The 24,000-nt window shown below is 32.3% G+C and overlaps 1 protein-coding gene across 2 annotated transcripts in view; it reads left to right on the forward strand.

Annotated features, from left to right (window-relative positions):
• LOC145297765 (uncharacterized) overlaps positions 1–24,000 on the forward strand; it is a 182,775-nt gene that overhangs the window by 104,126 nt on the left and 54,649 nt on the right. The window lies entirely within an intron of this gene.

A 24,000-nucleotide genomic window follows, 5' to 3' on the forward strand; every position in this document is an offset into this window, starting at 1 on the left:
GTTATAAACCGTACTTCTGCATTTAGATTTGTGTGATGTTAGCTTTTAAAAAAATTTTTTTTATTACATTTTCACCCCAAACAAGGCACATTGTCACTTTTATGTAGGGACCTATGCTACAGGGGTACTATGTGGGAAGTTGGGCAGCAAGATGTCGGTTCACATTACACTTGAACTTCTGCATGTCAGTACAGTTGGGAAAGTAGGAACTCTGAAGGAAATTCCAAAGTCTAGCGGTTCTGGGGGAAGAAACTACTGGAGTAGAAGGCGCTCTTACATCTAGGGATCTCTACTATGAAGGGGTGGGATTTAGCTGCTCGTCGGATTTGTCGGGGGTATTTACGTCGAGGGGGTACGAGTGCTTGCAGTTCGTCAGAGCATTCACCGTTAAAGTACTTGTAGAACCGGCAGAGGGGAGGGATGCTACATTTCGGCTTGGGCTTGGCCGGGAACTGACGTAAACCGCCGTAATATGTCGAGCGCCGATCAAATTTAAAAAACGCTAGGAAACAAATCTCACAGCATTTAACAGATTCTAATTACAATGAAAAAAAGGGGGGGGGATGGAAAAACAATAAAATATAACAACGACCTACCGTAAGTTTCTTGAATAAATACGAGGTGCCTTCAATAAGTTTCCAAAATTTTATACAGGCATTTAAAATTGTCGTAGACTCTTGAAAATTCAGTATGTTATTGCTATACATCTTATGAGATGACTGACCAATTTTGATGATTTCGGGTTCAAATGAACAGCTACAGCAGAAATTGGAATACACCCTACTAAAGCCTGTTTGTCACAGCTGGTGAATTTCAAGAATACAGTCTGGACATGAGGACACATTAGAAGAACGAGCGCTTCTACACTATTAGGACGAAATTTTGAAGTCGATAAATGGAAATTTCAGATTAAAAAAAACCCCAATGGTTTCTACTGATTTTTTTAATGTTATCAGTTGTAATAAATTACAAGGGTAGTTTCCAAATTATACAGGCTAAATTACCTGAATATTACTGAATTATTAAAAAAATCAACTTTAATCGTGTTAGCTGGTGAAACATTGCGGCCATCTTGTTTAAATCGAAACGGAAAATTACTTCCCTTTTGAACTGTCCCGTGTCTTACGATCGTTTTCATCAAATTATATATTTTTATTTTCTTTAATTAAAAATGTTCTACTTTATCGATTTTCGTAATTTTTGGATATAATTATCTTAAAAATACGAGGAATACGTAGATACCATTGTTTTCATGTGAAATTCAGTTTTACGATTTCCGAAATTTCGTCCCAATAGCGTAGAAGCGCTGAAGAACGATATGTAATAAAATTCTGTTTTAAACTTGGAAAAAAATCATACAGAAACGTGTGGAATGCTTCAGACGGCTTTTGGACCATCTTACATGAACCAAGCGTCAGTTTTTGAGTAGCATAAGGGATTCAGAGAAGGAAGGGAGTCTGTGAGTGATGATGAGAGGTTTGGGAGGAGTAAGGAAGTCGGAACACCAATTCTACGACAATTTTAAATGCCTGTACAAAAAAAGTCTGGAAACTTATTTCAGGCATCTCGTAGTCACCAGCGTTCTCGATGCACTTTTGCTAGGAATTTAATGACGCATCTCTGCTTCTGACTCATTTCCATGACCGAGGTTGCTAGAGTCTCACACCTTCAATATCTGCAACAGAGAGATGAAAATTCAGTTCAGTTCTTGAATTCATAAGTTCAGTCATCATAACAATGCAGTTTGCAATCTCCTCTGATCCATTCTGGCGGAATAAAAATCGGAGACATTACTTTTGGAACGCCTTTCGTATAATATAAAAAACCTTATTTGTCACGTTTAAGTTTTAAATGACATCTCCATCTAAAACGCGCAGATTGAGTGGAGGCATCTAACAAAAGCATCGTTATTTTTTTTTTCTTCTATGAAAACGAGCGTAAAATACTAGAGCCTTGCGGTGTCACGTGATCATCCGGTGCAGTTGAACTGTTAAGCGAGGTTAAAATAACGTGAATATCTCTTGATTGCAAGGCATAGATGCGTTCGCCGAATTATACATTTCATACACACGTGGAGAACACTTTTTTTTTTTTTTTTTTTTTTGTCTTTATTGTCGTTGCGCACCTCTTTCTGCCTTGCAAACGCAAATTTGGCGTTGCATCACATATTAGTTACCATGATTTACAAAATATAAATCTCTATCAGTTTGTCTGTGTGTGTGTGTGTGTGTGTGTGTGTGAGAGAGAGAGAGAGAGAGAGAGAGAGAGAGAGAGAGAGAGAGAGTTCCTTATGGAGTCCAAAACGGCTGGGCCGATTTTGATCAAATTTCACACAAATTAATTTATGTATCTGGCAGTGTTCTTAGGTATTTTATCGGTGTGTGTATGTGTGTGTTAGAGAGAGCAAAGAGAGAGAGAGAGAGAGAGAGAGAGAGAAAGGAAGAGAGAGAAAAAAGAGTTTCTTATGAACTCCGAAACGGCTGGGTCGATTTTTATGAAATTTTACATAAATTTATTTTATGTATCTAGCAGTGTTCTTAGATAGGTTTTTTTATCGGTGTGTGTGTGTGCGTGAGAGAGAGAGAGAGAGAGAGAGAGAGAGAGACATCCTTGTAGACTTCAAAACAGCTGGGCCGATTTTTATGTACAAATGTACTTCTGGCAGTGTTCTTAGGTTTTTTTTATCGGTGTGTGTGTGTGTGTGTGTGTGCGCGAGAGTTCGTTCGTTCCCTATGGACTTCTAAAAGGCTGGACTGGTTTTATTTATTTCATACAGATATACTTTTTGTATCTGGCAGTGTTCTTAGATAGGTTTTGTACATAAAATATCTTAAATAAATATCGATAATCGAGAAAATCAATTTTGACCAAAGTTAACACCTTATACAGCATAACATCACAAGTGCATTTGAGAAATTTTATCATCACACAAGCAGAAACTCCCCGCATATAAAATCATCAGTAGGTTCTTTCATATGACAGGAGCGCGTTCGAAATGAATGTTTCTGTTTAAATCACAATTGCACAATGATATTTATTTTTGTTTTTTTTTCATTTTAAACTTAAATTCAAACCACTATCACCGCACAAGCAGTAAGGCCAGGCATGAACGTTTTCGTTCAGAAAAATTGAATACTTGACTTTTTCATTTTAAACTTAAATTCAAGTCGTTATATAAAAAATAATTTTATTAAATCAACAGTAGGTTCTCTTCAGTGCAATGTAAACTACATTGTATTGTGGACGAAGTCACTGTGGGGAGGCATGTGAAGCTTCCTCCCGGTGCACCGCGATGGGTCCCCAAATAGAGCAGGCAATCGATTTGATTTGACTGAAAAATGTGCGATTTCACCAATTTTGATGAAAATAAATATGGGAGTTTGAAACATTTGTTGATAAACATTCAATCACGGGCAACGTCGGGTCACCCTGCTAGTACGTCATAAAAGTTTAGAAAAAATACAAGCATCTATTTCTTTCGCTGTTAAATTAGTTGAAGTAAAAGAAGCAGACAAATTCAATCCTCGTACGTGTCTGATTTTTTTTAGAGTGGATTGATATTTTTTCCAGGCTCCCGTCGGAGATAGTTTGGATTTAAGACGAATAAGATAAAGGCCCCAATTTTTCCGCTCCCTCGAGGACTTCTGAGAAAATTTAATTTTGATTTTATTTTCTGACTGCGATATTCATTTGAGATTTATTTCGAGTCCTGACGAGACACGAAAAATGTTGATCGATCCGCGTAGATTCTTAATTATGTTTAAGTTCAAAATGGCGTAATGGCGCAAATAATAAGGTAATTGCAGCTTCTCCTCTAATTTTGTGATACGAAACAGATACTGTCAAGTATTGTAAATGTTAACTGAATGAAAAGAATAAATTGTAAGATGATCAACATCATGAACTTTGGAATATAGACTTTTGTCATTTATTCATTATATGCTCTGTAATTACATTGAGCTTCTTTAATAAGGATTGGTATATATGAAAAGAGAAATATAAGTGAATAAAGAATATTTCCACAAATATATATATATATATATATATATTTGTGGCTTGAGGTAGTTGCCTGTCTAGCCGCACTGATGAGCTGTGAAACAGCGAAACAGTACTGTATGTGGATGACTATAGTGCTCCTCACCTTGAGTTGAGCATATTGAGAAGTGAAACACGAATTACCATTAGCATATAAGCGACGCTCTTTGTGTAAACAAATCGAGCGGAGGTATTTCAGACGATATTAAAAATATCGTTAAACTCACTACTCGTTCAAGCAGCCGCCAATAGCGTAATGGTTAGGAGCCTTGACTGCCATACAAACGGTCGGGTTTCAATCCTGGCTTGAGGTAGTTGCCTGTCTAGCCGCACTGATGAGCTGTGAAACAGCGAAACAGTACTGTATGTGGATGACTATAGTGCTCCTCACCTTGAGTTGAGCATATTGAGAAGTGAAACACGAATTACCATTAGCATATAAGCGACGCTCTTTGTGTAAACAAATCGAGCGGAGGTATTTCAGACGATATTAAAAATATCGTTAAACTCACTACTCGTTCAAGCAGCCGCCAATAGCGTAATGGTTAGGAGCCTTGACTGCCATACAAACGGTCGGGTTTCAATCCTGGCTTGAGGTAGTTGCCTGTCTAGCCGCACTGATGAGCTGTGAAACAGCGAAACAGTACTGTATGTGGATGACTATAGTGCTCCTCACCTTGAGTTGAGCATATTGAGAAGTGAAACACGAATTACCATTAGCATATAAGCGACGCTCTTTGTGTAAACAAATCGAGCGGAGGTATTTCAGACGATATTAAAAATATCGTTAAACTCACTACTCGTTCAAGCAGCCGCCAATAGCGTAATGGTTAGGAGCCTTGACTGCCATACAAACGGTCGGGTTTCAATCCTGGCTTGAGGTAGTTGCCTGTCTAGCCGCACTGATGAGCTGTGAAACAGCGAAACAGTACTGTATGTGGATGACTATATATATATATATATATATATATATATATATATATATATATATATATATATACTAGCATTTCAGCCCGGCGTTGCCCGGGTGTTTGGAGGTGTATGTTGAGCAAAAAAAAAATAGTAGTAGGAAGGCAGGCTCGAACCCGTTACGTGAAGGAGGAAAAGAACGAGGAAAACCCCTGACGTCTTTGTTGTTACGACCACCGCCAAACCGGAAGTGACGTAGGTTTTAATTAAGGCTAGACAATCGAAAAGAAGGGATGACTTTTGAAAATATCGGCAAAAAAAGCGACCCCTGTAGTAAAGTGCCCAGTTGAAGGTGAAGATATTAATGTTTTTAGCCAATTTTTCGATATTTGTTGTCTGAAAGGTCGAACTTAATAACGATACTGATCTTGTAAAAATCAGTCGCCTCTGTCGGAAGTTTTAGGCAGACATGTTAACATACATACACACATTTATATATTGGTAGCTCAAATTTTCGACCGAAACCGTTAAAAAGCTTGCCCTATCTCTGAATACTCTTTATGTCAAATTTCAAATGTTTAGACCAGAAATTGTCTGAGTAATTTGGTAGACCGCAGAGGTCAGTTTTTTTTGTTTTTTTTTTTAAACTTTGACCCCTTAGCATTTATTGTTTTGGGCTCAAATCAAGTTATTAAGTTAGATCCATGTCCAATGAACCTATAAAATTTCAAGTGTTTAGACCCAAAATTGTCGATAGAGTTTGGTAGAGTTTTCAAAGGTCAAATTGTTGAACTTTGACCCCTTAACAGCCAAATTTCTGTCCGAAAACCGATTACAAAGATTTTCCCAAATCTCAATGCCCTGTATATCAAATTTAAGTGTGTAGACTGAAAATTAATAGTTATTGTTTATGGAGATGTACACAGACAGACACACAAACATGCACTTTCACTTTTATAGATATATATATAGATACATATACCGTACTTTAGGGTAATTGTGCTTACTAGCTAAAAGTGCTCTTTTGGCAACCACGCACATAAAGAGCACCACGTTTTGATATATATGAGACGACAACAACTATGGAAGGCAGTAATTGTTGAAAATGCTGTCAGGAGATTCGGAGTTTCTATCTTGTCGCGGTTACCATCTGACAAAGGCCTGAGGAATAGTTGGCCGAAACGTCATGAAACAACAACAAAAAAAAAAAAATGAGGATAATAGTCCGCAATAAAATAAATTAATAAACTTTGTTAATTTTTAGTCTCGATCGCAATAAAATGAATTAAGAAATAATGCTCATCTCTATGAATTCCAATTAAATAAGGTTTATTGATTTTTTTTTTGATCACCACTTATCAAGGCCCGGAAGCCACTCAGGGATAAGGGTTATAATTCTCCATATCGCAAACTAAAAATATTTCCAAAATATATATCGATGATACGCCATAAAAAAAACTATTCAACATTAAGAGAGCAGACTAAAAACAGATCTCATGTAAAAAGCATTTGTTTAAACAATTTATAAACTAAAACAAAAGTAAATTTAGATTTTCAACTTTCTGACCAAAACTTCAACACTAACACTTATCAAGACCCAAAGGCCACTCGAGGATAAGAGTTATTGAATGTAAGGGGTTAGCTTAGTAATCGTTTATGGTGTAGATTGGGTATAATTTGGATTATTTAAGGGGGTGGTTCAACAAGAACATTGGACTTGAAGGTTCGCGAAATCTAAATAAAAGCTAAAATTAAATAATAATTTACGCCAAAATAAGTGAATTTCTATTCATGTAGGTTGTGATTTTATTCAATTTACGTATATATATATATATATATATATATATATATATATATATATATATTTTATTTTATTTTTTTTTTCAAGTTGGTTTCTATTCAACCCATAGTTGGGACCTTAACAGGTACTACCACTCCGGGTCAGCGTGGACCTGGGACCAATGGCAATTAAAAGGTGGCTTCACACTCCCCAAAGCCCGCAAGCTGGGCCCTCACCATCGGATATAGCTTAATGTCATATTTCCAAATGTTAAACAATTCTGAATCTGTCGGAAAATAAAATACCGTTACTTTTGGTCCAGTTTTATAAATAAAATACCGTTACTTTTGGTCAAGTTTTATAAATTTGTCAGCATTTCTTTTTTGAGAAATGAAACAGAAAATGACTACCTTTTGTAATAGTGAACACCGTAGCCGCTGTACTTTATTCTGTGACGTTAGTAGGTCACGTGGCCTATATTGAAACGGCCTTCTATTTACGTTAACCGTCGTTGTCCTTGATAACAAGCAAAATGTTGAGATTAAATATAAATAAAAATGGAGTCGCTATCCTTAGTGTATAAATATGCTTCAGTTGTTCAGGGGGAGAAACAGGCGGTAAAGAAGTTTTAAGGAAAAAATAAAATAAAATTCAAAAGAACTATGCTTAATTAGTGTTTAATATATACGAATTAACTTTAATGCTAATTTGAAAAATTCGAAATTTTCAATTGGAATTTGTGGGCCAGAGTATATCCCTTAAATAAATATTAAAAGAAACTTTTAACTTTTAAGAATATCTTTAACTAATGTCTAATATGTATTGTAAAAATTTCAATTAACTCGAATGTATTTGAATTTCCACATAGGACTTCCACTTTTTCTTTGTCCCTTTTGTATAAAACTAAATATAGCTCACATGTAGCAGCTGTCTTCAAAAATCCATAATGATCTGTTATTAGTTTTAAAAGTTATTTCTATACATAGAAATATATAACCATACAGAAATACCTAATTTTCTATAAATACAAGCAAGATACACAGGCTATCGGGTGGTTATTTATCTGGCTCAATATATATATATTTATCTGGTTCAAAATCTATATTTTTTATCAAGCTCAAAATATACATATTTTAAATGAATAACTTATATTAAATATCTTTAATATAAATGCATTGCAGTTTAAAAACTAATAGTTTTATTTAAATTGTCTCCATTGAAAATTAATTAACATGATGTTTTCTTTAAACGGATTGGTAATTTCTCTTTTTTATTAAATACCTTTAATTAGTTTTTATTTATATCGACAAAACTATTTCATATATATATATATATATATATATATATATATATATATATATATATATATATATATATATATATATACTAGCAAAAGTACCCGTCGTTGACTGGGTTCAAAAACAGCCTACAGAAAATGGACTCTGATTTATGAAAGTATGATAGGTTATGAAAAGGAAGGGTTGTAAATTTGGGTTGAATTTGGGAGTATCAAAACCAAAGCAAAATATGATGAAAGTAAAAATAAAATAGATAAACCCCATAATTTATTATACCATACCTGTTCACACTGAAACATTTATCACAATATTCTGTCGATCTATATTAAAAAAACCTTGTTAAACTTTGTGACATATTTCCATTCTATGGAGATCAGGCGCGAACGAACACCCCATAATTTTATTATACCATATTTCTTCAAACTGAAACATAATTATTAAAGTATACTTACGCAGATAGATATGAAAAGTCTTTATTAAAGTTTGTGCCTATTTCCATTCTATGAAGGCCAGGCACGAACGCAGACCCCACAATTTTATTATACCATCCCTATTTAAGTTAAAACATTCTTATCAAAGTATTCTTATGTACATCTATATCAAAAACACTTGTAAACGTTTTTTTTTTAATTTTTAAATTTTTTATTTTCCATACTTTGTGGACCAGATGCGAACGCAGACCCCACAATTTTAATGAACCACCGTTCTGCCAGATCAAACATACCCATTCCTGTGTCTCGATACATCTTCTATCATTATATGTGATCAGTTTTTTAAAATAGTCAACCATACAGGAGCCTATTCGTGACCACACACACACACACACACACACACACACACATTCAGCTTTATATATATATATATATATATATATATATATATATATATATATATATATATATATATGTATGTGATGTTTATTATGGATGTTAGTATGTTTATCATACAAACATTGGTTAAATTCACCTTCCGCATCCCTGCGTATACAAAGCAATTTAGCAGAAGTAACGTCACACAATTTTTTTTTTTTTACACGGTGGTGACCACTTATCAAGGTCCGAAAGCCACTCAGGGATAAGGGTTACTGCAAGTACAGTACGTTAGTGTGGAGATTTAATGAAGTGTTTACTTAAGGGGGCGGTTCATGAGGAATTTGTTTACGTTGGACTTGAAGACATCCAGGTTGTAGTCAGGTGGAAAGCAGGCAGACGGAACAGAGTTCCACAGGCGTGCAGTTCTAAGAAAGAAGCTTTGTTCATGGAATCTACGTTTTGATTTAGACACAGATAAAGAATGGGGAAAATTTTTGACAGTGGATTCAGCTAGACGGGTGTTTTTCGTGAAAGCTTGGCGAGGGGGGGGTCAGAGATTGGAGTTCAGACGAGCACCTGCCATGGAAATAACGATAAAACAAGAATAGGCTCGCAACGTCTCTTCTGTGGGAGAGAGGTTGCAGGGAAGAGAAAAGGGCATCCCCCACTAAGCTACGAAGTCTATTTTGTACTCTGTCAAGATCAATTTTTTAGCTACGGATGACCAAAACTGTATAGAATGTACCTTTTTTTATCGAATATAAAAATAGAAGTTGTATTCAAATAGACTTTATTTGAACTTTTATAACAAATTTTTACATTTGCTTAAAAAAAGGTACATTCTATACAGTTTTGATCATCCATAGCTAAAAACTTGTCTGACGTCACTTCCGCCAAATTGCTTTGTATACCTAGGGATGCGGAAGGTGAATTTAATCGTATGCACATGTTTCAGTGGAATCTCAATTTAGAGAGACCCACCTCACCACACCGAAAAAAAGGAGCAACACTAAATCAATGAATTTTGATTTTGGCTTTAGTGTTGCTTTTTTTTTCGATCTGATAAAGTAGGTTTCTCTAAATTTAAATTTAACTGAAACATGTATGCACATATGTAACCAACAGCGTTTGTGTAATAAATATGCTATATAATATATATGGTAAAAATAGAAGAATAAAAATACAAATGAATAACACCAAACATCACCTTATAATAAACTGTCTGAAGAGAGTTATGCAAATTAGGCATATCAAATGTCCCGCTTTGTCTCCGTCTGTCTGTATGTCTGTCTGTATCTCAAAAAACTAGGAACCGTTCTTATGTTAATATAGGTTGTATAAATCTATATAATTATAAAACACAAATGACCTTGTAACGGGTGTTGTAATCCAACATCAGGTTTACGACTTACGCGTACATAAACATAAACCCATAATAGCGTAAACAGATAAACACAAATCGCTGGACCGGTTTCGTTCGAACAAACGGACATCCTTAGAAAAGCGAATATCTTAAATTTATTGAATAAAAAACTTCAAGATAAGGAAAGCAAACGCAAAACGTGATTACAAATAATACGTATAATCATCGACCTGTTTCATGTATATGATATATATTATACTAAATAATCAACGCGACAATAAAACGTATTGTTTTACTGTCTACGTTTTCAGCGTCACAACTTTTTTTCTCATTTAAATTATCCAAATAAACAATTGTTTATACTTTCTGCTTTTTTTACATCGTTCATTTCCGTATTACGTTTAAGTTATTTTAACACAATTTTCTTACAAATAAACCTTCTTTAACCCGATGACAACCATAAGAGCATTTTACGACGGCGATTGTCTTCCTTTTTGTCAATTTATTTTCCATTTTTAATACACCTTTCTTAAAAAACATTCATACATTTTCTTCTACACGACCAACATAAATAAATAACACCGAAAATATGTTTTTTTAAAATTTCGTTATGAATAAATAATCAACGCGACAATAAAACGTATTCTTTTACTGTGTACGTTTTCAGCGTCCCATTTTTTTGCGTTTAAAAGATATATCAAAATTTGAATTTAACTTGAAGTATTACGATATCTGTTCGGTGCACATTTACCTATAAGTATGGCAAACCACTTATAATTCAATGGCTGTAAGTTTTTTTTTCCAAAATAAATAATTATAAACAGAACGACTCATAGAAATCTATCTATATTCTTTTTTCATTTTAATATACTTTCATAGAAATGTTTCTGTTATATCACAAAAACTATTTTCTTTACGTCACAAGTGTCACGCTCATAAGTTAATTCCATAGTTAATGTAACAGGCTGACCCAACGGGTCACAGGTAGTCTAGTATTTTTTTTAAATTCGTACTTATCTACAACATGACATTGATCAGTTTTACAGAACAAAACAGCTGTTCATGAAGGACTATATATATATATATATATATATATATATATATATATATATATATATATATATATATATATATATAATATTTATTATGACACTATATATACATATTTCAAAGTCGTTGGTTTAGGGTTAAGAGGTTGGAAAAAACAGCGTAAGTTTATAGTTATATTTTAAAAAAATTTAAATTCTGAAACTCTGAGTCTTAAACGCTCTTTTAACGTTTTTTCCTTGTTTGTTCACTTTACATTGGTTCAGTTTTTCATTGTCGCTGACGAACTTACGCTGTCTTTTCCAACCTCTTTTGGTTGATTCGTTGTAACGAAACCAATGGTACGACCTTGAAATATGTACATATAGTGTCATAATAAATATTGTATCTTCAGCTGAGTCAGCTCTCACATCCACGATCGAGCACTTTATTGGATTTTCTTCATCACCTCCTGACACGCTATATATATATATATATATATATATATATATATATATATATATATATATATATATATATATATATATATATATATATTCTGTTTGTGTGTTAAGACAAAAATATCCACACGCGCACTTTCAATTTCGTCGTTGACGTAATAAATATAGAACGTTATATTTCTATTTTTATTTTATTTTAATATGTGTCCTTTTCTTGAGATAGCTTAAAAAGACACCGACATTCTTACGCAGCCGTGGGGACGGGGTTGGATGAAGGTAGTCAGCGAAAAAGTGCGCGCTAGAGAATAAATAAAACCTTCTGAAGAGAGACACCGTACCCAGTCGAAGCGTCCAAATAGGGAAACTGAGAAATCTAATCCGTTGCCTCGATTTGGTGCGTTGAAAACTATCCGGCGAATTTGTTACCCAGAGAGCAATAAATAAACCTCTACTACGAGACGCTTCTTTCTTTCTTTCTTTCTTTCTTTCTTCTTCATTGAATCAACATGAAAATAAAACAAGCGACCTGCAACTCCCACCCCCGTTCTCTGGGGGCACCTGTAATTATTAATAAAAAAAAAATAACAAACAAAACTAACAAAAATACAAAGACGGCAAATGTTTTACGGACTTTTTTTTATTATTTATTTTTTTATTTTTGTGGTAATTAAGTAATAATGAAACTGTTATTGGGTTGTATTTACTCATTTGGGAAATGCTACGGCATTGTGTTGTACTATTCATAATTTTAATAACAAGATCTTCCCAACTTGAAAATAGTGCAGATTTTTTTTTTTTTTTTGCACGCGCGTGCGCACAGACAGACAGACAGACAGACAGACAGACAGACAGACACACACACACACACACACACACGCCTCTCTTTTTTTCTCTTTCGCTTCCCCTTTATTTATCTATCTGTGCATTTTTCACTATCTATTATCTACCTATCTCGTTATCTATCTATCTATCTATCTATCTATCTATCTATCTATCTGTCCAGTTTACTCCCCTTTCTCTCACACGCACAAGAATATATATATATATATATATATATATATATATATATATATATATATATATATATGTGTGTGTGTGTGTGTGTGTGTGTGCCTGTCTGTCTACCTATCTATCTATCTATTTTTTCTGTTTACCTTTTCTCTCTTTCTCTCTCTCTCTCTCTCTCTCTCTATCTATCTATCTATCTATCTCTCTCTCTCTCTCTATATATATATATATATATATATATGCGCGTGTGTGTGTATTTATCTATCTCTTCTCTCTTTATATCTATCTATCTATCTATCTATCTATCTATCTCCAACACTCGAGTTGATATTGAAACTCGACAAGCCATGGATAAATGAAACCTTAATGTTTATCTAAACACTATTAACCACCGAACAGTGCTCAGTTCGTTTTTTCATTTTTTTTATTTTATTTATTTAAAACAAAAAAATTTTTCCGAGAGGTTTATATTATCGCTAATTATAGCTGATCCTTTTCGAATCCATGATTCGTTCTAGGACGCGTCGAATTTTTAAGTTGTTAATTCATTTTTGAAACAATATAGATAAACATTTAAGCGCTTATCCTCTGGGATTTTTGCAGTCTTCCAGTTCGGAAATAAGAAAAGCACAGTAGTATAGCTTAACAAAAAATGTATAAGCAAAAGTCCATCAATCCTGAATAGGTATATCAGCTTACTCCATAACAGGAGTACTTGAACTTAACTTGATTCATATATTGTGCTTTGTATATTGGTAGTAGTAGTAGTAGTAGTAGTAGTAACAACAGCAATAACAATAATAATAATAATAACAACAATAATAATAATAATAATAACAATACTAAAAATAACAATAATGATAATAATAATAATAATAATAATGATAATAATAACAACAATAATAATAATAATATTAATAATAATAATAATAATAACAATAATAATAACAATAATAATAACAATAATAGTAATAATAACAATAATAATAATAATAAAAATAACAATAATGATAATAATATTAATAACAATAACAACAATAATGATAATAATAATAACAATAACAACAATAATGATAATAATAATAATAATAATAATAACAATAATAATAATAACAATAATAATAACAATAAAAATAATAACAATAATAATAATAACAATATTAATAATAATAATAATAACAATAATAATAATAACAACAATAATAATAATGATAATAATAATAATAATAATAATAATAATAATAATAACAATAATAATAACAACAATAATAATAATAATAGTAATAATAATAATAATAACAACACTACCACCACAGTAAATTTTTATATTTCGGGACAATTCAAATAGAAATCAATTTCCAAACGCAAAAATGAAGTTCGATATTGATTATTAAAAATCATGGATTACAATAGAAAAATGCGATCATAAAAAGTAATATCGTTAAGCTTAAACATGGAAAAGTAAAGGATTAGTTGTTAAAACTGGAAAAGAAAAGGACAAGATATTCTAGTAAAAATATAATAAATTTAGAACTTAAAATATTGCAGCATTAAGAATTGATTATATAATGTTATTAATTGAATTTAAAAAAAAAATTTTTAACGCTGCAGTATTTTAATTATAAATTATATTTTTTACTAGAATATCTTGTCCTTTTCTTTTCTAGTTTTAACAACTAGTCCTTTACTTTTCTATGGTTAAGCTTAACCATATTACTTTTCATGTTCGCATTTTTCTATTGTAATCCATAATTTTTCCAGGCTTCCAATAAATTCACTTGTTCTTTGTTTAATTTCAGTCTTATTTTTTTGCCTCGATAAACACATATGTAATAATAATTTTACGGCACTCGTCTGCTTTCAATAAAATCCCCCCAATTATCTCCCTTTCATGGTTTTTGTTTCACTTGTTACTTCTCTTTTCGAATTAGTAGCAACAGTAGTCGCTGAAGCGACGTGGTTGCTATGGAAACAAGTCATAAAAAACGTCGCTCGCCTCCTTATATATTTTTATGATTTTGAACACCAGAACATTCATCAAAACTTTTGTTTCACGAAATGAAAATTGAAAATTATCTTTATATAATATAGCTGAGAAGGTGATCTATAAACTGTAATAGTTGTTTGAAATTTGGTCGAAAAATGAGTGAGCGGTGAAGCTTTAAAGCAGTTCTAAATGACTAAAACTGCCATTTAACCATATATTCACAAACACTACTGTGTTTGACTGATAATATACTCTCGCTTCTATTTACATAAACGAAACAGTCATTTTCGATTGTTTTTTTGTTTTTTTTTTTACCAAAATGGAAGTGAAAGTTTGATGTTGCAATTTTTATCGGTTTTGTTATCATTCATTTTTTTTTTTTGTTTTGTAGTACAGTAGAACCCCGGGATACAGCATTAAAAATTAGTAACAATATATATATATATGTATATAATACACATGTATACAATCAAATAACATTATAACTAACACTGTAAGGCGGGGCAAATACCGTAATAGGAACGTGCAAAATGAATGCCGGTGCCCAAAATGTATCAACATTTTGATCCTCTCTATTTACTTAAAAATTCACCAAAACTCAGGAAATTTACGAATTTTAATGAAATTTTCAGTATTTATCAAATAATTATCACGGAATATATTGAACCCATTTTTTTTTTTAATTATTTAAATCGTAGTGGAAATGCATTAATTTATTTAAATAAAAAAATATCTTTTCTAAAGTTATGACTTTCTGTAGTAAAAAAAAAAAAGGCATGAATTCGTTTTTGCTTTTTTTTTTAATGAAAATAAAGCATCGTAAATTGCAACAATTAAAAAATGATTAATTTTTACAGGACCATTACAAAAAAAAAAAAAAAAGCCCCCAAAGTCCGTATTAATGAATTCGATATAACTCGAAGAAAAATTAATTTCTCGAACTATTGATATTATCATAAAATTAAAATTAAACATTGTTTATTTAATATTTTCACACAAAAAAATTATAATAGCAAAAAATATTTCTATTTTGTTTTTAGATTACAGGTTTCGCATAATTTTTATACGTACGATTTTAATATTTTCCTTGCTTGCATGAATGTGAAATTTTCGGCGTAACATAATTTAATATATATAATCTTGAACAATAATTTTAAAAAATAATTTAAAACAGGAACATATAAAAATAATTCAATTAAAAATAGTAAAAATAATACAAACGCCCAGGATAGGAATGTACGGTTGCATGTCTGGGGAAAAAAAGAAAACTAGCACCCCTATCTCCTTTTAATTATATAACGTCATTTTCAAACTGGCTGAAATTTTGGGTTTCTGTATAATCAGTATTTACAAAACTTCCGGTTGTTGCGATTTTGTGAAGGGCAGAATACCTCTCTTTGGGGGCTAATTAAGCTATTTTTTGTACAAACAAGGTGTTTTTTTTTTTAAATTTAATTCAATATCTTAGGACTTTACTAATTATCTTTGAAATTGACCCAGAAAACTAATATTTATCTTTTAAAGGATTTTTACAAAGGATTTATTTATCTTCAAAATTTAGCTGAATTAGTTAGCTCGCCGTGAAAACATTTTTCATAACTTTTTTTTTTTCACGTGTACAAATATTTTTTTCCTTTTGAAAATTAACTTTAGTCTCTAATCTTTCAAATACAATTAAGTAGCAGTCGGAAACATACAAAACAATTATGACTTTCAAAACTAGGTCTGTATCTGTTAATTTTTGCTTGTACTTGTTATGAATAACACCGTAAGGCGGGACAAACACCGTAACCAGGGGTCGCAAAAAATCATATTCCACAAAAAAGTATCCTAGAGCCACCGTATCCCGGGGTTCTATTGTTCTTTAATCTGGTTGCAATTACTTTCCTTTACACGTACATATATTTCGAAAGCAAAATCAATATTTTTAAAATGAACTTATATTTTTAAAGTTAAATTAATATTTTTAAATTAAAATTATATTTTTCAAGTAAATTTTTTAAAATTAAAATTATATTTTTAAAGTAAAACCAATACTTTAAAAATAAAATTATATTTTAGAAGTAAAATCAATATTTTAAAAATGAAATTATATTCTTAAAATAAAATTAATATTTTTGAAATTAAAATTATATTTTGAAATTAAACTTTATTTTAAATTGAAATTATATTTTTAAAGTAAAATTGATATTTTTAAATTGAAATTATATTTTAAAGTAAATTTTATTTTTTAATCAAAATTATATTTTAAAAGTAAAATACATTATTTTAAAAATGAAATAAATATTTTTATAATAAAATTAACAATTTAGAGGTAAATTAAAAATCGTTAAAGTATAAATAAGTGTCTTCTCTACAAGCACCATTAGTAAACTTATGATATGAAATAAATCCATAAAAATATAAAAATATACACACTTTTATTTATTGAGATTGTCGGACTGACTTCCTCATCTTGGTTGTTATGGTCACAACGTTTCGGTCGTTTTGCCCTCCGGCCTTCATCAGGTGTTTCGTATCGAACTGGCGACCGAAACGTTGTGACCATAACAACCAAGATGAGGAAGTCAGTTCGACAATCTCAATCAATGAAAACACCTCATCTCAAAAATACAGACAATTACTGAAATAGGTGAAGTTATTTTGAATGTAAGATTCCCCTAATATATATATGTGTGTGTGTGTGTGTGTGTGTGTGTGTGTACATACACAGTATATATATAATAATATATATATACAATACATATGTATATATATTATGAAATTACGTTCCGATATATGTTTATATTAGGCGTTTTAGTCCGTTAGAAAGGGGCAATGTTGTACGTAAAATGAACGCTTTATGTCAAACATTTAGAGTAAATATTATGCTGTGGTAACTAATCCCCATTAATTCTTAACTGTGCATCTGACGCATATCAATTCATCAAAGTCAAAACTCATAGAAAATTTCAGCCAGTTTAGTCCAGTAGTTTTCGAGAAAAAGTAGAAACGAACAGACGGACAGGCAGACAGACTATGCGTACTATGATATAGATTTTCGTATGTTCCAAGATTTATCCTAAACTAATTAACTTTTATACAGCAATAACTTGTCTCTTCGACGAGTTTCTCTCTTTTACACATCATATTAACAAGCCCTCCGTTTTTAAAATTAAACAATCGAAACGCTAGGACAGACCAACAATTCAAAGATGTTCATGTTGCGGTGGATGAGGAAGTCTAATTGATTAATTTTAATCCTTTTTTTATTTGAAATATATTTTTTTTAAGCTATTATTTTTGCAAATAAATTTTTGGTCTTTTTTTATTATCGAAGCGGCTTCCTCGAAACTGGATGGCTTCATAGTTATAATAAATAATTAGAAAAAAAAACCCCTCATTCTCTAGGAGTCAAGTGGACCGAGTTTCTTCAGTGGTTTTGGTTTTATTATGTACGAATTTGTAAATAAAATGTTGATTTATTGCTGGGAGAGTTTTTGTGTATGCGTGGATTATCGACAAACGATAAGGTAGACAATGAAATATTAATGAAATTGAGCTTGCTACTGGTAGCCATTGTGTTGGGGTTGACTTCAGACATCCTGAGGTAGTGACCGCCAATCGATCGAAAACTGCTTTTTCTAAAACTAATTAAAATCTATTAAAACCCGTTATTTCTTAACAACTTTTGGTTTTATCAGAAAGAAAAAACCCTGAAGTTTATTATGTTAAAAGCAGAATAATATAATTTTTAAAAAAATTTTTAATAGGATTTTAAGTTTTAAATTTTTTCAAAAAACCGCGTTTAACTCAGTTTCCGTCGAATGTCAACAGAAATATAAATATTTGTTTAAAAAGGTTTTCGAATCAATTAAACTAATTTTTTATGTCCAAATAAATTTTACTATGATTGACTATAAGAATATGCAAAAATATCTGAATATAATAATTACCTTATATTTAAATAAATTCAAATAACTCAATTATTTCGCACGATCTCGTACATTTTAGGAACCATGTGCTTACCGCCGCCATCTCGGATTTTAAGTATGAGAACCCAGTCGCGACTAAATATTTATGTAAGCATTTTCATGACTTTTAATGTAATTAGATAGGCAAATACATTTTTTAAATAATTGAATTAAATATAATTACAAACGCCATTTATGGAAAATATGTTGTTTTTAGCTTTATAATTTTTTTTCTTCATAATAATTCATCAATCCAACCTTAAAATTTTCCTATTACTTATTATTTTTTCTATTTTTTTTTTACATTATATTCTTCAGTTTTAATATCACTTTTAGCCAGTTTTAAATTTCATGATTAAAATCATTTTCCTTTCTTATTTTCTAATTAATAACCAATGAGCCACACTCTTTTTCCATAAAATAGATCGTACTGTATTTTCCTCAATTCTTTATTGCGTAAATCAAGTCGACAAAGACTTTCATTAAAATTTACTGGCCCTTATAAGGTATGTTTTTGGTAAAACCCTGGAGGGGATGTAACTTGTTGGGATGTCACAACCATTATCTATGGAAATCCATGTCTTCATAGTTAGTGTTAATTTTCAAAAAAGGGAGATAATAACTTTCTGTAAACCGTAACGGGCTACCGTATCTTTAAACAAAAACAAAAACGTAATACGCAGATACAATTAATACATAAAATTTTCACACACTAGTTTTGCTTTTAATTTTATACATACATATATATATATATATATATATATATATATATATATATATATATATATATATCGATTCTTTAATGCATTTAAAAGACCGCTGCGAAGAAGGTAGGCTCTCTCTACCGTGCTAGAAAACTACTAACACCCAAAAGTATCCTGTATCTCTATAAGGTCACCATTCGCCCATGTATGGAGTATTGCTGTCACATTTGGGCTGGTGCATCTGCTACTAGTCTCTCGCTCCTAGACAAGGTTCAAAAAAGAGTCGCCAATCTGATAGGTCCTGAACTGGCATATAAGCTTCAGCCTCTGTCCCATCGACGAAATGTTGCATCCCTCTGCCTGTTCTATAAGTATTTTAATGATGGATGCTCTGACGAACTGCATGCACTTATACCCCGACGACGTAAACACTCTCAACAAACCCGACAGGCAGCAAAATCCCACCCCACACAGTAGAGATCCCTAGATGTAAAATAGCATTCTACTCCAGTAGTTTCTTCCCCAGAACCATTAGACTTTGGAATTCCATTCCAGGTCTCTGCTTCCCTAAATGTACTGACATGCAGAAGTTCAAGTGTAACGTGAACTGACATATTGCTGCCCAACTCCCTACATTGTACCCCAGTAGCTGTTGCCCCTGATAGTAGCCCTCTACACCAAAGTGGCAATGGGCCTTTTTTATGGGTTAAAATGTAATGAAAAAAAAATTATGTACTGGTACATGGGAAGTTTACACATTCTAAAATAAATTTTTCATTTCTTTTTAAAGATTTAAAAGTAGGTATATTTTAGCGTTTTTGTAAAAAAAATATTTTTTATCCTCATCTGAAAGATAATTCTTGATAACATATTCACACTTCAAAACGTAAAAGCTAAAAAAAATTAAACACTTTCAAATTTCAGATTTCAATCTTCGATATCGAAGGCACCCTGTGAATTTTTTTTTTCTACACTTGTCTACCCCCCCCCTTCACCACCACCACCACAAACTGAATGTGTGCTTAGTAGATCGTTTGGATTTTAAGGGGTCAAACAAGGGACAAATTAGGAAGGTGGGACATGATGTTCCCAAAAATATATTTATACAAGAAATATGAAAAAAATGTTTCTCGGAGATTTTTCGTCAATTGTTCTTGTGTGTTGGCTCCTAGACCATGCCAGGGGGCAATTACTCTGTTTCTAATTATCAATACGATCATTCTGTGGTCGTGTAGAATCAAGGTCCTCTTTAGTTTCTTGATTTCAATCTAACTCTTAGTTGTTCGTTGCTTGATAGGAGGACGTATATTTGAAAAATAACGAAATTTGAAAAAAATAGCGAAATAACGAAATTCGAAAAATAGCGAAATTTGAAAAATAGCGAAATTCGAAAAATAGCGAAATTTGAAAAATAACGAAATTCGAAAAATAGCGAAATTTGAAAAATAGCGAAATTTGAAAAATTACGAAATTCGAAAAATAGCGAAATTTGAAAAATAACGAAATTCGAAAAATAACGAAATTCGAAAAATAGCGAAATTTGAAAAATAACGAAATTCGAAAAATAGCGAAATTTGAAAAATAACGAAATTCGAAAAATAGCGAAATTTGAAAAATAGCGAAATTTGAAAAATAACGAAATTCGAAAAATAGCCAAATTTGAAAAATAACGAAATTCGAAAAATAGCCATATTTGAAAAATAACGAAATTCGAAAAATAGCGAAATTTGAAAAATAACCAAATTCGAAAAATAGCGAAATTCGAAAAATAGCGAAATTTGAAAAATAGCGAAATTCGAAAAATTACGAAATGCGAAAAATAGCGAAATTTGAAAAATAACGAAATTCGAAAAATAGCGAAATTTGAAAAATAGCGAAATAGCAAAATTTGTAAAACATCGAAATGGCAAAATTTGCGAAATAGTGGAATTCGAAAAAAAAAAAAAAAAAATAGCAAAAGCGAAATAAGTTTCCTGTTTGTGCTTAGCTGCTCAAACATGCATCCCTGCGTGAATCTATACTGATCACCATCTAGTATTCGTTAAGAAATTTAGGGACAACCGTGGGCAGATAAAAATATTATTAGTCTTTTGTGATGTCATCCAGTACAGAGAGACGGGCATTAAACAGCGAAGTTCTCGCATGGCACTAACGGAAGTGTGCAGAGATGATGTCATCAGAGAACATTCGGAATGATCGTTGTTCAACGTCGAAAATATACATTTTTTTTGCATTAAAATCTCATATTTAATCATTTTAATCATAAAATCTAATATATAAATCTCACTATGTCTATGTGTTTGTCTTTCTCCATTGTTTTTAAAGTGCATGTCTTTCGAAGCGGGTCAAATGATTGAATTTTTTGTGGTTCGCTGCTTTATTATATAAGCCAGAGAACATATCCCACATCGAACAGTTTTCCCAAAGATGGACTGGGTGACCCTAGACCGAGAGATAAGTTTTTTTTTTTTTTTTACATAGGCGTCACCACTTATCAAGGCCGATAGGCCACTCAAGGATAAGGGTTAAAGAGTGTAGAGTAGTCAAAAGGACAATATAGTAATCGATAGTAATGGAAGTTCGGTAAATTCGGTAACTTAAGTGGAATGGCTCATCAGAAACTTGTTCACGTTGGACTTGAAGACAACCATATTATAGACAGCAGGAAAACGGAAGACAATTCCACAGGCGTGCAGTTCTAAGAAAGAAGCTTTGATCATGGAATCTATGTTTAGGTTTAGGTACAGATAAAGAAGAGGGAAAATTATTGATAGTGTTTTCAGCTAGTCTAGTGTTTCTTGTGAAAGTTTGGCGAGGGGGGACCATAGATTGAAGCTCAGTTGAACACTTTCCATGAAAATAACGATAAAGCAGAGACAAACTTGCAACATCTCTTCTGTGAGATAGAGGTTGCAGCGAAGAGAAAAGGACATCTCCCACCAGGCCACGAAGTCTATTTTGAACCCTATCAAGGCAGGACAAGTCCTTTCTAGCAGCTCCTGCCCATATGTGGCAACAGTAATCCATCCTTGGACGTATCTGGCTCTTATATAGATAGAGAATTGCATCAGCAGTGAGATATCTACTGGATCGATAGAAGGATCCGACCATTGTTCCAGCGGCCTTGGCAACAGATTTGATGTACGTATTCCATTTAAGATCAGGAGTAAAGGTCAAGCCAAGAAGCCTGTCAAAACTTGAGGCCTCCCCAAGACGAGAGCCATTCATTTCAATTGATGCCAGATGGGGATCAGAACGTTGATGATGTAAAGATAGAAGCTTGGTTTTAGATGCATTAAAAGTAACCAGCCACTCCTTTCCCCATTGTACAACGTGATGAAGATCAGAGGAGAGAGAATCGGAGAGAACTTGGTCGTTTACTGTCTTAGATTTGCTACCATAGATGGTAGTGTCGTCAGCAAAAATGTCTACGAATGATGTAAGGATGTGATTTGGAAGATCATTAATGTAGATCAGGAAAAGAGTTGGGCCCAGGATGGACCCCTGAGGGACGCCAGCATTTATACTGTGAGCTTCTGATTTTTGCCCATCAACTACTAGTCTTATGACCTTATCAGAGAGAAATGATTTAATAATTGAGAAGACATTTCCAGCTATACCATAGCTGGAGATCTTGTGAAGTAAACCTTTATGCCATACCCTATCAAAGGCCTTTGATATGTCAAGAGCAATTGCCCTAGAAAGGTTGCCTCTGTCGAGAGATTCGCTAATCATATGAGATTTAACTGTAAGCACATCTGCTGTAGATCTAGCAGAACGGAAACCATATTGCGTGTCACTAAGAAGGTTATTTTTGCTGAGATGGTTGATTACTTCTCTATTTAACACAGATTCCAGCAACTTACTCATGACGCACAGGAGACTTATTGGCCTGTACTAAGAGGGGGATGAACGATCACCTGAATTCTTAAATACAGGGCATACTGATGAGATTTTCCAGGGTGATGAGAAGCAATTTTCTTTAAGACAACGTTTAAACAGTTTTGTAAGTATGGGTGCTAGTTCTGGTTGAAGTTTTTTGAGTACTATAATTGGAATACCGTCAGGGCCGGTTGCTTTACTGAAATCAAGGTTTTTGATGAGCTTGGCAACATCACATACAGATATTTGTATATCACATAGTGTGTTTTCTGATACAGGAGGAAATATTGGGGGTTGGCGGCTTTGGTCGCAAAGGGTAGAATTGGCTGCAAAGTTCTTGGCAAGGAGAGTAGTAGTTAAAGCAACATAAAATGTAGGGGGCTGTTAAAATAATTTCCAACATTATTGATAATGTTCGTCCATTTATTTTTTACTATCATCGCTTATTGTATATTAATTTTTATTGGAGATGAATAATTTGTGGATTCATTTTATTTGCGGACCATTATCCTCATCTTCATAGTTGTTGTTGTTGTTTCACTACGTTTCGGACAACTCATCCTCTGGCCTCCTTCAGGTGATTAACTGCAACGGATTAGGAATGCTGAGACTCGTAACTGTGTCCCAAGTAATTACTGCTTTCCGTGACGCAGTGGTTATAGGCTTTGCGAAATGGGGAAATTTGAAAAATAACGAAATAACGAAATTCGAAAAATTACGAAATAACGAAATTTGAAAAATAGCGAAATAGTGAAATTTGAAAAATAGCGAAATTTGAAAAA

The sequence above is a fragment of the Euprymna scolopes genome, chromosome 18 (assembly GCF_053919585.1).
Source record: "Euprymna scolopes isolate OS-2025 chromosome 18, ASM5391958v1, whole genome shotgun sequence".
In the NCBI taxonomy this organism is placed as follows: domain Eukaryota; kingdom Metazoa; phylum Mollusca; class Cephalopoda; order Sepiida; family Sepiolidae; genus Euprymna; species Euprymna scolopes.